At 31.5% G+C, this 20316-nt stretch overlaps 1 protein-coding gene and 2 long non-coding RNA genes across 4 annotated transcripts in view; 1 reads left to right on the top strand and 2 right to left on the bottom strand.

The window, feature by feature from the left end:
- LOC128390073 (putative uncharacterized protein DDB_G0277255) overlaps window positions 1–20316 on the top strand; it is a 51187-nt gene that overhangs the window by 24362 nt on the left and 6509 nt on the right. The window lies entirely within an intron of this gene.
- Window positions 13418–14582, bottom strand: LOC128390058 (uncharacterized). The gene is made up of 2 exons (XR_008325573.1): window positions 14348–14582; window positions 13418–13714 (listed from the first exon to the last, which is right to left on the bottom strand). It is a non-coding gene; the product is annotated as an uncharacterized LOC128390058 (long non-coding RNA).
- LOC128390057 (uncharacterized) lies at window positions 14618–16387 on the bottom strand. 2 transcript variants are annotated; one of them, XR_008325572.1, is made up of 4 exons: window positions 16176–16387; window positions 15681–15921; window positions 15265–15460; window positions 14618–15155 (listed from the first exon to the last, which is right to left on the bottom strand). It is a non-coding gene; the product is annotated as an uncharacterized LOC128390057 (long non-coding RNA). The 2 variants fall into 2 exon arrangements; XR_008325571.1 differs by having other exon boundaries at window positions 15265–15921.

Raw genomic sequence — 20316 nt, 5'->3', positions numbered from 1 at the left:
TGGTACAACTAACGATACACCAACGAATATCAGAGAGGAGGCTAAAAAGGCACTTCTCTTTCGAGTTTGTTTGTATTCTTTACACAGGTTTTTGACGGGTCTGATAAAATGTTCATCGTACATGGTTTTACATTTTCGTTTTAGCGATGATACTATTTCTGCCTTTTTAGACGTTTGAGTGTTGAGCTGAAAGATCGGGTTTACCGTGGTAGTTACAAAGTCAGTATATATTTCGTCATTTTGGATATTTGGCGCTTTGTTGTTTAGTTTCTTTTTCAAGAATTTCATCAGAGTAATGCAAGAATAAGGGGAGAATTTGCAAAATTCTTTTGTAGGTGGACATTGATGTTGATTAAGAGATTGAAATCCATTTATTGTTTCGTTTTTGTAACTGAATTTACTTATTGTAGCATCATAGAAACATTCTTGAGTTAATGATCTTTTATTTGTCTCTTTGGGTTCATCAGCTGAATACGAAACATTAGGGAAAAGAGCTTCACATGGATCGACAATCACAGTATGTGGACGTCAGAACGCCCAATTTCTACTTTGGTGTCTAAATAATTTAACACGTAATCACTCGAAGGGACAAAGTTCATTTTTGCTTGCACACGAAACGAGAGAAGTAACAGCGATGTGAATATACAACTTAACCGCGAAAACTTTTTCTTGTGATTTAAAAAGTTGATATGTTTACTTTTTTTGTAGTTAATTTACGTTTGTGAGACACCATCGAGCAGCTCTTCGTCTGACATTTCTTCCGCCGTCGATTCTGGTTCAGTTGAGGCTTCTGATCGACTAAATTTCAAAAGGATCAGGTACATCTAAGTCTCGAAGATTCCTCAGTTCATATTTTTTAGTCGTTCTACATTGTAAGGTTCGAAGCTTGAATCGTTAACAAAATAACTATTGTTTCCGATTTTCGTAACCTTGTAGGGTCCTCGGTAAGCTTGGGTAAACTTTTGTGGTTTTGGGAGGATCTGAACAAGTACCAAATCACCGATGTTAAATTGAACATCACGATGATTATTATCATATTCAATTTTTTGTTTCCCCTTTTCGTGTTCTGCATATTGTCTTGCTAATGCTCTCATCTTTGGCCATTCGTCGCGTAACAATTTGTCATAGTCTTTCAGGTCGCGATATTTTGTCTTAGGAATATCGTTAAAGTCATTCGGCATGATTGGTTCCCTTGCATGTAACATAAAATAAGGGGAACAGCCAAGAGTTTTATTGTTTGAAATATTATAACAGAAGGTGGCGAGTGACAAATAACTATGCCATTCGTGGGGCCTCTCTTTTGTATAATGGGTGATAATATTTGTAATTAGTCCGTTGACTTTTTCTACTTGACCGTTAGTTTTTGGATGATACGCAGTGGAATGCACATGTTTCATATTTAACCGCCACGTTAGTCCAGCGATAACATTGTTTAGGAACCCAGTTCCCCTGTCAGAAATCAACATTTCCGGTGCTCCATGTCTGAGGATTATTTTTTCCATAAGAAAAATAGCCACAGTCCGAGCACTACAATCAACCGTTTTTTCAGTTTCAGCATATTTAGTAAATAAATCGACGAAAACTATTATATCTTTCACCACCAGGGCAACATCTCTAAATGGTCCAACAAAATCAATGCCGACTTTTTCGAATGGTCTTGTGGTTATTATTGGATTGAGTAGGCCCTTGGGTAACATGTGTTCAATTTTAACTAATTGACAGCTTTCGCAAGTACTGACATATTTTGAAATGAAACTAGACATTCTGGGCCAATAATATTTCTGTGAGATATTTGCGAATGTTTTTTGTATGCCCCCATGACCAGCGGTGGCATCATCATGGTACCTTTTACAAATATCGATTCTTAATTTGTTTGGTATTACAAGGGCAAAATATTCTCGATATTTACCTCTCATTTTTCTGTATAATATATTATCTTCCAGATGATATTTGTTTAATCTTCTCTGTGCTCTTTTTGATAATTTCGACCAGTTTTTCAGTTGGTCAATTATCACATTTATCCATCGGTCTTCCTTTTGAGCAACAGCAATTGATTCACTTTGTTCGTCCTGAACTAAAGCGGCGATGTTGATGACTAGTACTCTAGTCTCTAAAGTGTTTGATTTCATTAACTGAAGTGTCGATTGGAAAGCGAGAGAGACAATCAACGTCTCTGTGGGTTGCTCCACTCTTATAAAGGACATCAAAGTTGAATTCTTGTAACAATAGAGTATATCTCATTAATCTTGGGGGTAACTTAGCTTTTGACTTAAGAAAGCAAAGAGCGCAATTGTCAGTGTAAATTTCAAAATAAATCCCTTCAAGATATTGTCGAAATTTTTCAACAGCAAAGATTATAGCTAAACATTCCCGATCGGCGATTCCATAATTTTTTTCGGCTCCTCTAAGGAGCCTACTAGCATAAGCGACTGGTCTGAAATTTTCTCCAGACTTTTGAAGTAGAATCGCTCCTAATCCAACGTCAGAAGCATCGGTACGGAGTTGTGTGGGTTGTGTTGGATCAAAATGTAATAAAATTTGATCCGAAATCAATAAATCTTTTAACAACTGAAAAGATTTTTCTTGTTCTTCTGTCCAAAGAAATCGGACATTATTCTTTGTTAATCTAGTTAGAGGTTCAGCAATTTTAGAGAAATCTTGGACATGTCTACGATAATAAGAGCAAAGTCCAACAAATGATCTTATTTCGGTTATTGTTTTTGGTTGAGGTGCCAGCTTAATAGCCGACACTTTATCTGGATCAGGCCGTTGACCATTTTCATCAACGATGACCCAGATACAGTATTTTGTTTGGAAAAATGGCATTTACTTGGTTTTAGTTTTAAGTTGTTTCGAATTAATCTAGCAAAAACCTGTTGCAGATCATCGAAATATTCCTCGATTGTTTTCGAAAAAACGACAATATCATCCAAGTAAACAAGAACTTTAGAATATCTCATTCCGGAGAATACTGTATTCATTGTTCGGCAAAGGTTGCGGGTGCGTTTACAAGTCCAAAGGCATTCAGAACAAATTCCCATATTCCTCTGTTGTGATAAATGCTGTTTTTGCAATGTCTTCTTGAGCAACTTTGATTTGGTAATAGCCAGAACGTAGATCTAATGAGCTGAATATTTTTGCTCCCGCCAAAGAATCTAAAGACAATGATATATCTTGAATTGGGTATACATCTCGTTTTGTTATTGCATTGAGCTTGCGATAGTCAACACAGAATCTCAATTCGCCACTTTTTTTCGGTACAATTACCACAGGTGATGCCCAAGGAGAGAAAGAAGGACGAATGAACCCACACTCGAGTAAGTTTCTGATGATTTCTTGAGACTTCTCTCTCAATGCGATTGATTGACGATAAGGGTTTGCATGTATCGGTGGTTCGTCACCAGTGTCAATTCTATGTTCATATAGTTCAGTTGTTGATAACTCATGATCAGAAATAGCGAAAACATCTCTATGTTTATTAACCAAATTTTGAAATCGATCTTGATCTTCCTTTTTCAATTTTCCAACATTGAGTTCGAAATTGAAATTGGTTCAGATGATTTTCAAGATTTAAGTTCATTATCAAAAGTTGTTCTCCTGTCTCAGTTAAACTTTTAGTGTCAGTTTCATAATCGTTTGGAACTGAGCGATGAAATTTTCTTTTCTTTTACATTAATTATTAAATCAGCAAGTTCTGAAATATCTTGACCAATCAATAGATCAACATCAGCTGGTAATTCACTGATTACCATCACATTGGACTTAATGCTGACATTACCTCCATCAGCTACATTAATTCTACACAGCCTGTCCCACAGGTTTTATTGGCTTATTATCCGCAGCAGTTGTCGGTGGACCAGTGTATCTTTTCAACTCAACGTCGAGTTTGGATATCGCTTTCATGGTCATTACTGATAACTCGGCCCCAGTGTCTATCATTGCTTTCATTTTCTGACCATTGATCAATACCTCGATTATTATCAGTCGATTTTTTTCTGCTTCAAGATTCGTGACGACAATATTTATCGTTCTAGTAGCACTAGTAATTACAGGGGTCCAATCGTCAATTTCAGGTTCAACATCATACTGATTTTCACTTTCTTGGTGGTTTTCTTGAGTTATTACAAAATTTTGTTTATTTTGGTTATCTCTATTTTGATTGTATTTCTGCATTAATTTTTGACAATTTGATCTATAGTGTCCTGGTTCTTTCAATGTAACAATAAATCTCAGTTGGATCAAAATGTTGAAAGTTGATGGATGGTTTTTTTCAGGATGGGCAAAATTATATCCTATTGATAATTTTGATTGTTTGGAATTTGTTGGTTACTAAAATTTTGTTGTTGTATTGTACTCCATTGTTTTGAGCTCGAGGTCTGCTTCGATAACCTTGAGAGTTTCGTTGAGGTTTAAATTGACTGTTCAGATCTTGCGGATCTTGTAGGTTTTGTTGTTGTTGAACTTGATTTATCAATTCTTGATTATTAAAGTTCGTGTTTGTTTGTCTGAACTGCATTGGTTGGTTCTGATTGTAGAATAACCTTGTTGAAAATTTCTACGTGGTTGAAATTGATTATGTTAAAATTTTGAAAACCTCGTGGGTTCTGATGTTGAAATTGATTGTTAAAATTTTGAAAACCTTGTGGGTTTTGTTGTTGTAATTGGTTATTATAATTTTGAAAACCTCGTGGGTTTTGTTGAAATTGATTGTTAAAATAATTTCAGTATATCTTCTTCGATTGTAGAAGTAATTGTTTGAATTTTGGTTTGACGTTATCATTTTTTCATCAAAATTTCCTGGTCTTATTCTCATACTTCGCTGTTGGTCGAATTTGTTCTTTTGATAATAAAACTCAGCTTCTTCTGCCAAATTTTTCATTTCATCCAATGAATTGACTTTGGTTAACGCAATATAATTTAGTATTCCGGGTAACAACCCATTTTTAATATATTGAACTTTTTCATCCAATTCCATATTAACATCGAGTTTTGCACATAATCCTATCATCTCGAATATGTACGATCGGACATCTTGACTTTCGGATTGTTTTTTATTTTCGATTCTCATTCTGAGTGTATTTTTACTAAACGAGGTCTTTTTAAAAGCTAAGATTAGTTTTGCTTTTAAATCATCGTAAGTTGTTGGTCTTTGGCCACTTGGTTTAAACCTTATACTCCCGGTATACCAATCTTTTATGGTCCTTTTAAATACAATGGTAATCTTGAAACGGTCAATATCATCTAATCCAGCCGCTTCATGATTTGTTCAATTCCTCGATCCATTCACTGACTTCGTTGTTAACTCCGTTAAATTCTTTGATATTGTTGAAGTGTATCTGAGTAATTTCTTCTTACTCCATCTCGAACGGGAGATTTAGATTTACTCCTCTCGCTTTTCCCAATAGGATTTACTATTGACGGTTCGCTCATTGTGATCAATTAGGCAGAAAGACAAAGACGAATTTTGAATTACGATGATGGTTTGAGACACTAATTGTTTACCAAAATAAGATGATTAAACAAATCACCAGTATAAAAGTTTTACACATCTTACAGAAATCATGCATTAAGTCGGACAAATATACTGAATTTATAGGTTTCAATGATGAACCAGATAAACACGAAGATGAATGGTAACAATATTAAAATAAGAATGATCACCTTTTTCTCTTCTATTGATAGAGTTGACATCTGACAATACAAACGCAATTGTAACTAATAACTAAGTTAATCAATTGTTTCGACAGATTAATCACCAATAATACAAATGAAACACAATTGTAACTAATAACTAAGTTAATCAATTGTTTCGACAAATTAATCACCAATAACACAAATGAAACACAATTGTAACTAATAACTAAGTTAATCAATTGTTTCGACAAATTAATCACCAATAACACAGATGAAACACGATTGTAACTAATAACTAAGTTAATCAATTGTTTCGATAGATTAACCACCAATAACACAGATGAAACACGATTGTAACTAATAACTAAGTTAATCAATTGTTTCGACAAATTAATCACCAATAACACAAATGAAACACAATTGTAACTAATAACTAAGTTAATCAATTGTTTCGACAAATTAATCACCAATAACACAAATGAAACACAATTGTAACTAATAACTAAGTTAATCAATTGTTTCGACAGATTAATCACCAATAATACAAATGAAACACAATTGTAACTAATAACTAAGTTAATCAATTGTTTCGACAGATTAATCACCAATAGTTGCGATAAAATTCTTATAATACCAGATGATGACTAATGATATTCTTAGTTTTTATCCTTACTCGCAAACTTACGTCTTGTTTCAGTTTGAACAATTGATTAAGATTTATAATAAAAATATAATCGAAAACATTAAAAGCCTCGCACGAGAAACAAAATCCATCATGTCATCTGTCGCTGTAATAATAAATGTAATGCCATCAATACGAAAGAATCGATTTTGAATTGTAAGCTATACAATCAATCGATATTTCAGAAAAATCGATTCAATCGATTCCTTTGTGTAACATTCGTCGACTTTTCACTGTTTTGTTCAAATTAATATCACCAAACTTTGGTAACCAAGACCAACCTCACATTAATGCATCCGATATGTTTTCCTTGAGAATACCATAGATATCAATTCAAATGCTTAATTGTGATTAAAAAACTTACGTTTTGATAAAGTCTCTCTCCAGTCACCTTTTTAAGAGTATTTCCCAACAGGTGAAGTTCTCTCCTTTTGTTGGAATTGTTTTATTTATTTTTACAATCATCTTATGAAAAAGAAAACAATCATTTATAAAAGAAAGAAAAAGAAATAGCAAGGGGCACAATAAATAAGGAAAATAACCCAATTACACTCGGAATACTAGCAATTTTCACTAAAATCATCTGGGTCAAAAATTTCGATAATCCGGAGATTAGCCACCTTACTCAAACTGTTTTAATTAAATCACCGTAATAATCACATTAAACTAATTAATTAGTTGTTATTCGAAATATATGATTATAATGTAAAACTTAGATTATTACACTGTTAATAATTTTAAATATAACATAATCAGGTTAGTTGCCAACTGGCCTTTCTTATACAAAAGAAAATGGAGGATGAGGATGAAGATAAGGACGAGGGAGTGAGGAAGAAGGGAGAGAGGGGGAAAAAGTGATTTGGTATTGATGATGATGATATGAACAAATTGGACCAACAGGTTTGTTCACCTGATAAAGTTGTTGAGACACTCTCTCTCTCTCTCTCTCTCTCTCTCTCTCTCTCTCTCTCTCTCTCGTCCACCCATATTGTTTAATCCATTATCATCACTTGCTGACCAACACTTTGAACAATATACTTACTTTTGCTACTCTTAGCTCATCTTCTTATTCCTCATCATCCTGATCATCTTTATTTCATCCTCATCTTCCAACTTAGTTATTGAATGTGTATTAAGGTTATAGGCTTGATTCCTTATTATCATCATGATGATTACTATTATTATTATAGGCAATGATGGACTGAAGGTTGTTACAAATTCATTTCAATGAAAAAAAAAATCTCGATCACTTATAGAATCAGAACTAGTAGATTATAATCTTAATCTTGATCGTCTATTTTTTCATTGTCATTCTTTCTTAATCCACCTTTATACCGAAACAATCATAACCCATTGAACATCCGATAAAGTTGAATTCGGAAAAAGTAACAGTAACAATCGTCATCATTTTGGTGATAAAATATGATGATGATGAGGATAATTTGATGATAGAGAAATCTTGACATATCAATCTAGCATCTTCTCCATCACCATGGAATCATCTCGGAAGAAGATAACTCTTTATTTCATTGAATCATCTCTCGAAATCCATCAAATTAAAATTAATTGCAACTATTTTTTCTCTCTTCTCTTCATATTCATGATACTTTACAGAATTTCGATAATTTTTGTTTCTCCAATATGAAACAACCGAATGAAATATGAAATGATATTCATTAGAAACGGAAGTTGAGACAAATATCATCGTCTTTACAACATTTCCTTTGGAAACATTTTTAACTGATTCTCATTTCCATGTGAATGAATTAACATGAATATAAAGTTAGTGAGAAAAAAATATATTCATGATGATAGAAAAAGAGCAAAAAAAATGTATCATCTTCATAGTTGATTTAGAATTGAAATTATGATGAATTTCAACAGAGATGACATTTGGAATCAGTTATCTGGATAAAAAAAATCAGTCAACATGGGATAAGGAATCAAATGATTATCATGGTTATTGTATGATTATTATTTTTTTATTATCATCATGTTAATGATAATGATTGGTGGGGATGGAGGACAAGGCGGAGGAGAAGGAGGCGGCGGTGGGTATGATGATGATGATGATGATGAATATTATCAAGTATGAGGCTGAATTAGGAGGCGGAGATGGAGGAAGGAAGGAGGAAAAGGGTGAAGGGTGATGATTGATTCATTGATTACGCTCGAGCACCTATCGATTGATTATTATCGATGAATGATTCTTGTGCTCATGATGATGATAATCATCATCATCTGAGATATGATTCTATTATCATTATGATAACTATCTTTGTTTTCCGATTATTATTATCAGGGAATTATTATTATTTTCCTCAATGAACTTATAACTCCTTTCCCCTGTATTTTTATGGATTAATTTGACATGAAAAAGTTATGACTTATCATTGATAATGATGATTATCATCATTACAATTACATCATCAGTTTGAAATTATTTTTCAATTCATTACATTTCAATTACGTTTTTACTATTATTTTAGTTTCTTTCAATTTTTTAAATTTCCATCATGATAATTACTCATTGATTTGAGGGGATTTTCTTGATTCTTATCATGGATTCAGTGTAATAAGTAATAAGTAATAATAATGATAAGTTTCACTCCTTGAATAAACAATTTGAATGTTTAATTCAATTCCTGTTCAAGGTAAAAGTGGATAATGAAAGTTGTTGTTGTTGTTTCTGGCACATTGAAGGTGTTAAGATGATGTAAGATGATGACCATGAGTAAAATGATGATGATGAAAAGATGAAGATGATGATAAGACCACTTTTTGAAACCTTTTTATCTTCATCGGTGTTCATATGGTTTCTTTCACACAGGCTTCAATCAGCAACCTAATCAGAACCTTTTGTATTATGTGATAAACTTTTTCCACTCCCACTCCCAATTCTCACTCACTTTTTTCTTCTCATTCACCTTGATATATACGGTGAATTGCTGTTTCCTCCCTCACAAGGACTTTCAGGTTCATCAGAGGTCTCGAAATCACCTCGGTACAAAAGTATTTAAAAGCTTTTTCTGTCAATCTGAAAAGTTCTGAGATGCAAAATCGAACTGAACTGAAAAAAAACAGAATCTAATCACTTTGTACTCGATTTTAGTCTGGATATTGGTTACCATTCAATTAATTGCTTCCATTTTCCATAGTCAGTCAGCTTAGTAGCTTGGATAATCATGATAATTGATAAAATATCATCATCACTCAATTGCAATTTAAGATGAGGATGAAGATGGCGATGCTCTGGAGAAAAGGCTTTTAGAATATTTTTTGTTCCATGTTCAGGTTAAAAGGTTGAATCTTAACATGAATTGTGAACAAAATTATGGGTAAATATTTTCACTCAACAGAAACACTTTTGTTCATTTTCTCATGATGATGGAAGATGAGAAATTGTGAGTTGTAGGTGGAAATTGTGATTATTATTCTACAGAATATTCTTTCTCTCTTTCTATTTTATCCTCATCTTCATGGATAAGTTGAAATTCAATCTTTAACTATGATTTATTTCACACACAATATAATAGGAAATTCATACGATTCTGATCTTGTTAACATGATTTATGTTCATTTTTCAAACCGATAAAATTCAAAAACAATTATTCAACCAACAGTTGATTTTATTTAAAAGTTTTCGCATCTCTAGTAACATGAAGATGCAATGATCTGATCTGAGAAAAATATGATATTAGTTTATGATGAAAGTGATACTAAACACTTTGGTGATGATGACGCGATTGAAAGGAAATCAGCAGATGATGATGGCGACAAGGATGAGGATGGAGATGATGGAGAGACAAGTTTCAAGCTGTGAAACATCAGCAAAAAAAAATAAGACATCAACTCCCTTTCCTTGGTGAATGACAGGGGATGATGATGGTGACAACGATGATGATAATGATGAGAGAAGTGAAGATGAACAGGAAATGATGAAGATGATTAAGTTGCTGAAAGAGTAAGAGAGTTGTAAATGAGTTAGTAAAAAAGTGATGAAGATGAAGATGATGAAGATACAATAAAATGTTACAAGATACATTTACATTGTATCTTAACTTGAAATCATTTGTAATCATCATCAGATTTGATGGAAACTGATTAACATCACTTAAACAATAAATATCTCATTTCCCTCAGTGATAACCTTAACTTAATCATCATCTTTGAGCAACAAAAATTAAGTCCAACTAATTCAATTTTACTAATCATTAATAACAATCAAGATAATCATCATGAAAATAAGTCATTATTATAACTCAACATTCATTTGTCTTACCTTAGCTTTATGAATCTGGTTGAATTAATAATCTAATATCATTAATCTTTGATAATAAACAATTTATGTGACCAACAATTAACCAACTAACTTGGTTATTTAACTTAATCCTGAGTGTGTGTCTTTGATTGTGTATTTATATTTGTCTTACCTTAACAACTCACACACAATCAATAACAATTTAATCATTGAATCTAATTGTTTTTCTTATCATGGATTAACTTGTAACATTATTGTTACACTTGATTTAATTTAATTGTAACTTAAATTGTAATATCTTCATCAGGAATAATTTAATCACTTTTATTGCTTACCTTTGAAAATATTAATCATTTCAATCATTTCAATATTAACTTTACCATTTTAAAACTGCTTGAAACAGCAATATAGTAAATGATTTGATAACAATCAACGACAATTAAAGTTAATCATTATCATCAAAATAAACAGGGAATCAAGATATTCATTGTTAAATTGAATTTCGGATCATCTTTACTATGGGAAAATTATCATTCCAAGTGGAAAATTGAATTGCAACTGAATTAATGAAATTGTAATCATAATTTTCAATTAGGTAAACAATTTAAATCCATCATTAAATCAGTAGCAATAGAAAAGCAAAATGACAACAAAAGAATCCACAATTAACCATTAACTGTTGATTATCTTGATAATGATAATGATTACAAAATTAACTAGATGATTATTGATACATGTAAATATTATCTTGATTAACAAGGTATTTAAATGTGAATCAATTATAATCATTTAATCAATAGCAAACTGTTTAGTTAAATATTGATATTAATTGGTGAGTTTGAAAATAGTTTGTCTCAAAGTCTCAATTGATTGTTACAATGGTTGATATTGATTAAGGAGCAACAAATTAACAGTTAAAATCATGGTAACACCATTTAGTTAATCATAATAATGATAATCACTAATCATAATCATCAGACAAATAACAATCAGGTATAAATATTGCAATAATAATAATACATTGTATTACTTTTCCTTAGGTGTTAACTGTTATTGTTTTTTTTGTCTCCATGTTGATGTTACTTTTTCATTTGCTTTGCCAGTCAATGAATTGATTGATTTTTTTATAAATAAATTGTTCTGGTTCAATATATTGATTACAATTGATTAAATTTTGGATCAATTGTTATCACTATTAACTCATATCTTATATATTGAGATTCAATTGTGATTTTGTGACTCTCATATATAAATAATATAACAATAATCAGGAGAAACCAATCTGAAAATTGGGTCAACAATCAACAACTGACAATCAAGTATTTCAGGTAAATTAAATTGTTAATTGTGTAAAAAATTTGTTCATATTTCATTATTTCATCATAAATACTTGATTAGATTTTTAATTTCGTTTTTCTAATTAAAATCTTTGTCATTATTAAAAATTCATTTCCAATCCTCGTTCTGATTTGTTGGCAATTTTGTTAATTGTTGATTGTAATCAAATAATCAAATGATTAAGTAAAATCAATGGTAAACTTTTACCTTTCATCATCTTGTTTTAATGATTAACTATCATTTACTCAATTAATCTGTTTCATTTCATGACACAGTTAATTAATAAGTTGAATCTTGTGATTTGATTGATCATCAACAATAATTAAGATGACAATTACAAAGTAATTATCAACAATAATAATAATCATTAAAAGTTTTGATGAAAACAAAATGAAAATTTCAATCAAATGTTAACCAGAAACAATAATTACTATTTTCATAGGACAATTAACAATTAAAATGATATGAAAACATCGCCATCTTATTATTAAAGCCAATTTAACTTAATTGTGATCAACATATGAACATATGATTAGATTATAATTAAAGGTAAAACAAACTATAGATTTGATATAAGTCGCTCAGGAAGAATTGGAAATCACAATTAAGCAATCAGAAAGCCTATATGATTAAGGGTAAGAAAAGTTTATCATTAGTGGTTGATTGTTTTTAGATTGTTGCAGGAAATTGTTGATTAAAGTTAAATGATAACTGTATTAAAGTTCTGGGAAAAAAGGTCAAGATTAAATAACGAGATTGGATAATGTTATTAATGTGAGGGTAATGTTGTTGTCGGTGTTGGTGGTGATGGAGATGGGGAAATGTTTCAAACAATCAACAAGAAATATTTTTCTCTTGTTGTTTTGCTTGTTTATCCTTTTGTTGGGCTGATGGTTGTTGATTACTGTTGATAGTGATGATGATGGTTTATTATTATCTCGGGTGGTTTTTCATTCCTCCGTTGATTGTTTTCCTTTAAAATATCGTCATTGATAACCAATATCTTTCCCTTGGAATTCATGTTTTCTCATGTGTTAGTTAGGAATTGATACTCTCTCTCTCTCTCTCTCTCTCTCTCTCTCTCTCTCTCTCTCTCTCTCTCTCTTCCTCATTTTCTTCATTCCATTTGAGCCATTACTCCTCATCTTTTCCTACTTCTTGTTATCATTATAAATATAAATGTGAGTGTTTATCAGTGAGTTTGGTTGCTTTTCAATTTCATGATATCCTTAATTTCATGAGATGATGATGATGATGATGAGGACACAGAATAGATGAAAGTGTTTATAGAAAAGAAGGGAAAAAAATAAATGAAGATGAAAATAAGAAGAAGGATGAAGATAAAGATAAAGAGGAAGATGGTGATGAAAATGAGAAAGGGAGATGAAGAAATTGTTGGTTTGAAGGCTCATTTAGATTGAGAATCTTGATTGATTTTAAAACTTGAAATGAAATGAAATCAGTAGAAAAAGAGATAATCGGTGTATGTACTTATCATTACACTTTTTCTTCTTCTTCTTCTTCTTCTTCTCATCTTCATCTTCTTGTGACTCGTTTTATTGGTTCGCTTTTTTTTGCCTCCTTCTTTTTCCATCATGATTATTACTTTATCCTTTTACTTTCTCTATTATTCTTCCAATAGAGACTCAGACAATGTCGGTGGTTAGGTTTAGATCGAGCCACACGTACACAGTCAATTCGATGTCTCGAGACAAGGTCACTTGATGAGAATAAGGGACGAGGAGTGTTTACCGTTATGTGTGTGCCCTATTTTCCATTGATATTAATATTTGTTGCTTCTGTTGAAGAATGAAAGAGAACAAAATCTCGTTAATAGTGAACGATATTAACTGTGTGGTTAAGTTAAAGTGATGGAAATGAAAAGATTCTGATTGTTGATTGTGTGGGAGAAATGATGATGACAAAGATGCAAAAAGAAGATGAAGAGATGGGATAAAAAGTGAGTTTCATCATCTAGCAAGTGAGAGTATCTAAATTGTCTATTTATCACATTACGCATCGTTTTTTATACATAAAGAAATGAACACTGGGAGAGAGAGAGAGAGAGAGAGAGAGAGAGAGAGGCAAAGGCTTGTTATAAACACTCCTCAGGGGGAACATGAAGATGATGGTGATGGTGATGAGGAGGGAGGATGACAAGTCATCTTTGAAAGTAGTGTAACACATAACTTATTAAGAGAACTGACTGTTTATAACTTTTATCTTCATCTTCTTTTATCATCCAACTTTTTAGTTCTTAAAAGTGTATCTTTTTCATATCGAGTATTTTAGTTGTTTTTCAACAGTGAAGATAATGATGATGTTGATGAGGTAGAAGAGAGGAAAAAAACTGATCATGTCCTCGAGAATGATAATGATCATGGTGACGATGGTAAGATGAGGTAAATCCAAGTCGATTAAGATAATCTTACATGATATTTAGGAGAAGCAATTGAGGGAGAATCATTTGGATTTCGAAAAACATTCATTCACTTTCACCTTTGTACAATACTTCGACTTCGTTACCAGTAGAAGTTTTTTTCTCTCTTAATGTTTTGTTTGGGAGAAAATAGAAAAAAAAATTCTCTTCATCAGTAGTTATAATTTCAATTGAAATACAATTTCCACTGATTTAGCCAATTTAATTCGGAAAATGTTTCTTTTAAGAGGAAACACATTCATTTAGCCAGTTTACTTTTCTTTCTCGTTACTTTGTTTTTCTGTTGATGTTTTTCATCTTCCATTGTGTCTTCTCATTCCCTGTCATCAAAATCCTTTGCTCTCAAGTTGATGACAAGAAAAATATTCTATTCGAACTGGAGAAGGTGTTACATTATTATCGACATGAATATTCACACCATCATCTCGCTTTCTGTCGCCTTTAGATCTTAAGAATTGTCTATTTCGATTCCCATTATCGACTTGAGGATTTCATTCATTCCTATCTGATCAGTTTGGTATCAATTGATCTGCATGATGGTCTGTTGATAAAAACTCTGATCAGATTTCAAGTGATGAGCTTCAATATTTGACAAAGACATGAGATATGATGGCGATCAAGGTTGTCCAGCTTTTCGCCTGTGATTCCAGTAATTAACTCGAGTCTATGGAAACAATTGATTTGAGTTAATATTCTTGAAAGAAGTTTTTTATTTCAATGTTAACTTTTGTGGATGCATGAAGAATAGATGAAACCAATCGCTCTAAATGAACTTTAATGATGCTCATCAATTTAAGGTTCTAAATTGAAAAGATGAGGAAGAGAAAATTTTTGCTTTAGTAGACAGAAAATAACAGTTTCGACACATTTAAAGATGGAGGAGTTTCAAGAGAGAAGTAGATTACTTACCATTAGAGTTTAATTTAATTAGTGATCTCCTTTGATTGTGTTGCCAATCTTTTGATTATTCTTCATGTCACCAAGAATAGTTGTCAACTTTTCACATTTTCCGATTTTTTTTCATCTTATTTTCTTCATATCAAACGGAAGGAAGTTGTTACTTGGAAAATTACACCGATTAGGTGTATCTTCATATTGTCATCATCTAAACATAGAGAAAGGATAATGTAGAGTAGATTTGATTAGATGATGAGATATGTATGATTAAAGATGAATTGGTCAAGGGTGTTTATCTATTCCGTTGAATTAAGGTCAACAATGAAGATAAATAGCGGAAATGATGGAAATAACGTCGTCATGGAAGAGAAGGGGAGAGTTCAGTTCGTCATTCGAATTGAGTTGATTGGTCAATATTCAAGTCTGACCTTTTCTCTTTTCCTCTTTCTTTTGTTTCCTTTTTGTTGTTGTTGTTTCTTCTTTATCATTATTCTTTCTTATCCATTGGTCAATCCTTCAATTTTCCATTAACTGTTTGTCCACCATGAGAATATACAAAACTAGAGGGTTGTTCTTGTTTCCAATGGTTACTTTTTGACTCGATAAGAAAATAGAGTGAACAAAGCAATCAACTAGTGATGAATCGACTCTTTGGCCTCGCAAATTTAACTTGGTAATCAGGATACGACATGAGAAGCAATGAAGATGAAAGAAGAAGATGAAAAAAAAACAAAGATTCTATTAGAGTCTTACTATAAGATACTTTTCATCGGAAGGATTTTATTGATAATGAAGACAATAAGTTTAGTTGATTAGTGAGAAAGCATTTTGATTTTGTTGGTGGAGAAAAAATCAGAGCTGTGAAATTAGTGGTTGAATCACAATATTGGTACATAAAGAGTAGATTAATCTAATATACTTACTATCAATCTCAATTGTGTTACTTGGGAACAATTAAAGTTTACAATGTTGACCGGATAAAATGGGAATCATCTAATCTTCCCATAACTATCATCATCAAAATGATTAAAACAATCACCATCATCACAATCATTAACTTAATTACCATTCAAGGAACAACAACCAAATGAATTTCAGTTGACAAACTATTTGCAGAACGATGATTATATATTGATATTCATCAATAAACCTGAACAATTAAGCATCAAAATCTTTAATACTCCGTTAGAAAAGCGAAACAATTAACAGAATTTAAATAAAGGAGCAAAAAAGAAACACAAATTTTCAATTAATCAAAATGAGAAAAGAAAAACAAAATTACTGGTTGATTGCTATTCTTACATCAATTTCTGTCATTTTAATCCTTTCATTTCATCTGATTGATTAGTTGCATTTTAATCACATTCTGATTGAATCTGTATCAGAATTAATTGTTTACTAATTTACTTTGTTTATGTTTTACTCATTTAGTGAGAAAATCTCTTGAAGATTGTTGCAAGTATTTTGTGAATGGAAAATATATTCACTTAAATACTTATTATGTAATAAAGCATAATAATAGTATTTATAGTTAACAATTTTCTGTGTCTTGGCAATCATGATGTTGGTCATTCAATCATCATCATTATCATGGTGAATGTTGATGATGATGTAAAGCCAAAGGAAATTTGATTGTGTTTCCAGCCAAAGAATAATTGATGAACCTGTTATTTCCTTTTGATTACATTGTAATGTAAAAGTTACCAACACATTGTTACCACAAATATCCCTCTAGATACACATACTCACTCATTCACACAATATAAACGTATTCCAAGCAAACAATCAGTAGAATTCAAGCCAAGAAGAAAGAATGGAAAAACCAAAGGAGAGAAAAATAGATAGAGAAGGAGGAAAAAAGAAGAAAAATAAGAAGAAGAAAACAATTTACCATTAGTCTTGGAAGATGAGAGAGAGAGAGAAGAAGGATGATCAAGAAGAAGAAGACGATTACTCTCTCATTCAATTTCATTCTTGTTTTTGGTGGTTTATTGTTTACAACCTTCTCTCTCTCTCTCTCTCAATCTGTGTACATTGCTGTTCATTATTAAAAGATCGCGGTACCTCATCATTCAATCTACACCTTCAATTAAATTTACATTGGATTTTCCTGTTGAAACAACATCGGGAGCTTTTCTCTTTCAATCTCCTTATTTTTTTTAGTACAACACCTCGGCTATGTAATAGTAATTATTATATTCCTTTGAGTGTGGATTTGCCTGTTGTTCAAATCTGGAACTTGGAAACTCAGACAATCATGAATGTTGAATGGAAATAGAGCCAAGAAATGTTATTAGTATTACAAAGGAAAGAGAGAATTTATATTTTAACTTTATTCTCGATCACCTTTACGAATACTCCTCCTTCTCTCTCTCACACTAATAACTTGCATGTATCACCATAGTTACCTGGGATTCTCATTTTGACAAACAATCCTTGCCGACACTAAACTTTTCCTTCCATGTATTTATTATATACTAAAAGTAAATACAACAAATACACTCGGTGGAAAAACAAACTGTATCGAGGAGACAAATTTGTATATTCAACTAAACATGGAGCAAATTGAAAGGATATGAAGAGGAAGAAAAAAAATTCGAAGTTGGGAAAAAAAGGTTGAGAAAAAAAGAGCTGTTAAAGTCTATGGTGGAAAACAGGAGAGGTGGAAAATGAAGAGGATCTATTTTGAGTTAACCTTTTCTCTCTCTCTCTCTCTTGTTCCATCAACCAACTACATGTATTATCCACCTTCAATGACTCTTCTTCATCACACTAGATTCTCTCTCTCTCTCTCCTCATGTATTTTTTTAATAGTTTACTTTTGAAGGAAGCAAGAAATAGCCATTAGTGTACAAAGAATTGAAAGAAATGGAAGCCAGAACTTGATTCTTGTTCATGTTCTGTTGCATTGTAACTAACAGGGAGTGGAAACATGCATCAACTCTTGTTATCATCGATGTTGTTGTTGATACTTAAAAACTGATAACCAATAGTTGTCAGAATGAAAATTATAAAGAAAGTGAAAGAGGAAAAGCTTAGTAGATGGAATCAGAATATTTCTTGTTTACACCTAAGCTTCAATTCTGTTACCATGAACTTCGTGTTTCTTTGTTTTCATGGGTTTCAAGTTTTATAAATTTTTTTGAGAAAAATACAAATACAAATAAAGGGAAGTAGTTACAGGGATGAGGATAAAGTGATGAAGGAAAAAACCACCAACATGATACATCATCATATGGAATGAATTAACTCATGGAAAATGAGATAATGTTTTCAACTTGGCTTGGTGGTAATTTAATTAGCAGATAATCAGCAACTATTAATGAAAATGAGGTCACTAAACTTTGAATTGTTTGAAAAAGTTCATATTGATTATCATAGCAAATATTCAAGTTCATATGTTGATTCTGAGCAATTTAAATGAATAATTTACCTGAAACTTGACCTAAAATAATGAATGAACATTTACAATTAACTTAATTTGTGGATTGAAAGTTAAATATCTTCAAAATTAACACAATTTTCAAAGTTTGTTTTCAGAGTTTGTCACATGAAATTCAGGGTTAGTTGACACAACTTGAAGCTCGTAATTGTGAATCAACCTAATGATGGATTTGAGCGTCTTGTTCAATGTAAACAGTGTGAAAATGTTGATCGTAATGATTAATATTATTGATTGTTCCTCATCATTTTCCAATTAATTTTATCCTCAACTATACGGGACTCGGTTCTCCATCCTTCCAAGTCTAATTTTTTGTCTTCTTTTTTCATCCTCATCCTCATCATCTTGACCATCAATTTGAGAAAGTAAACAAAAAGATTGGACAAAGTTACAATTAAGAAAACATAAATGATCATTAGGATATCGCTTATAGTTAGTTGACCATCGAATCTCAACTATTGATTGTATCCAAAGAGGATAAGAACAATTAACAAGTTTACTAAACTAAATTAATTTTCAATTCTGCTAATTGTTGAGAAGTCAGCAGAAAAATCTCCTCTTTCTCCTATCCAATCATCATGCCAACAATTAGAATCAAATCTTCAGTTAATCATCATCATTATCGAGTTTAAATATCACATTAGATTGAAAATTTAATCGAATCAAGTGAAAAAAAAATGAACATTAAATTGTCAAAGATTAATTGTTTTCTTATCATCTATCGATTAAGATCAATTTAATCTATCTACTGATTTCTAACCACTAACAATTTGTATCATTCTCAGTTAACCAACTCTGTCAATTTCTGAACAATTTAACTCTCATGAGGAAATAGTGACAATGTTATTATCTTAATCCATTTACAACAATCAGTGACAATCAGTGACAATACAAGTTAACTGATTTGAAAGAAAAGTGAAAAAAAAGAAACGTAAAAATCAAAAGGTAATTCAATTCATATGTTTGATTGTCACAAATCTTATTGATTCATGTAAATCAATCTAATCAAACTGTTTCAATCTAATAACATGTATCATTATCCTTTTAATTATGATGATTAACTGAATGTGACAAAATGATAGTTAACAATAATCAGTTGATTGTTACTTGACTTTGTTTCCAACAATTGTTAACTTGACCTTCCAATACATTATTGTTACATCATTGACATAAATCCAGTTGAAGCTTTTGATGATGTTGATTGTTGAGAGATGTTATTTTCCGGACAATAACAACGACAAAAAGTGGACAATATTATCATCACAATCATCATCTTTCAATGAGAGAGAAACAAAAGAGCGATGATGAAAAAGGTGAGGCGAAAAGATGAAGGAGAAAAAACAATAAACTCATAACTATTAATAGAATAGAAATTAGTTGGTCAGTTGAATAGAGAAGGAGACTTTCAATCAAGAACCGTAAACAAGATGACCACTGTTCGGATGAAGATGATGATGATAATCATCAACATCCATTCACTTGTTCATCTTCAATGGTAATTTATCAATCCAACACCAAGGAAATTCTGATTCAGGATTCTGATTTTTTCTCATCTCAATATTACTGTTTCTCTTTGTTTTTTGTCATCTTCATCTTCTGTAAACAAAGATGAATACGAATTG

This window comes from Panonychus citri, unplaced genomic scaffold (assembly GCF_014898815.1).
Source record: "Panonychus citri isolate SS breed McGregor unplaced genomic scaffold, ASM1489881v1 Contig00114, whole genome shotgun sequence".
NCBI lineage: Eukaryota > Metazoa > Arthropoda > Arachnida > Trombidiformes > Tetranychidae > Panonychus > Panonychus citri.
The sequence above is the reverse complement of the archived record's forward strand: the minus strand, read 5'-3'. Positions and strand labels throughout refer to the sequence as shown.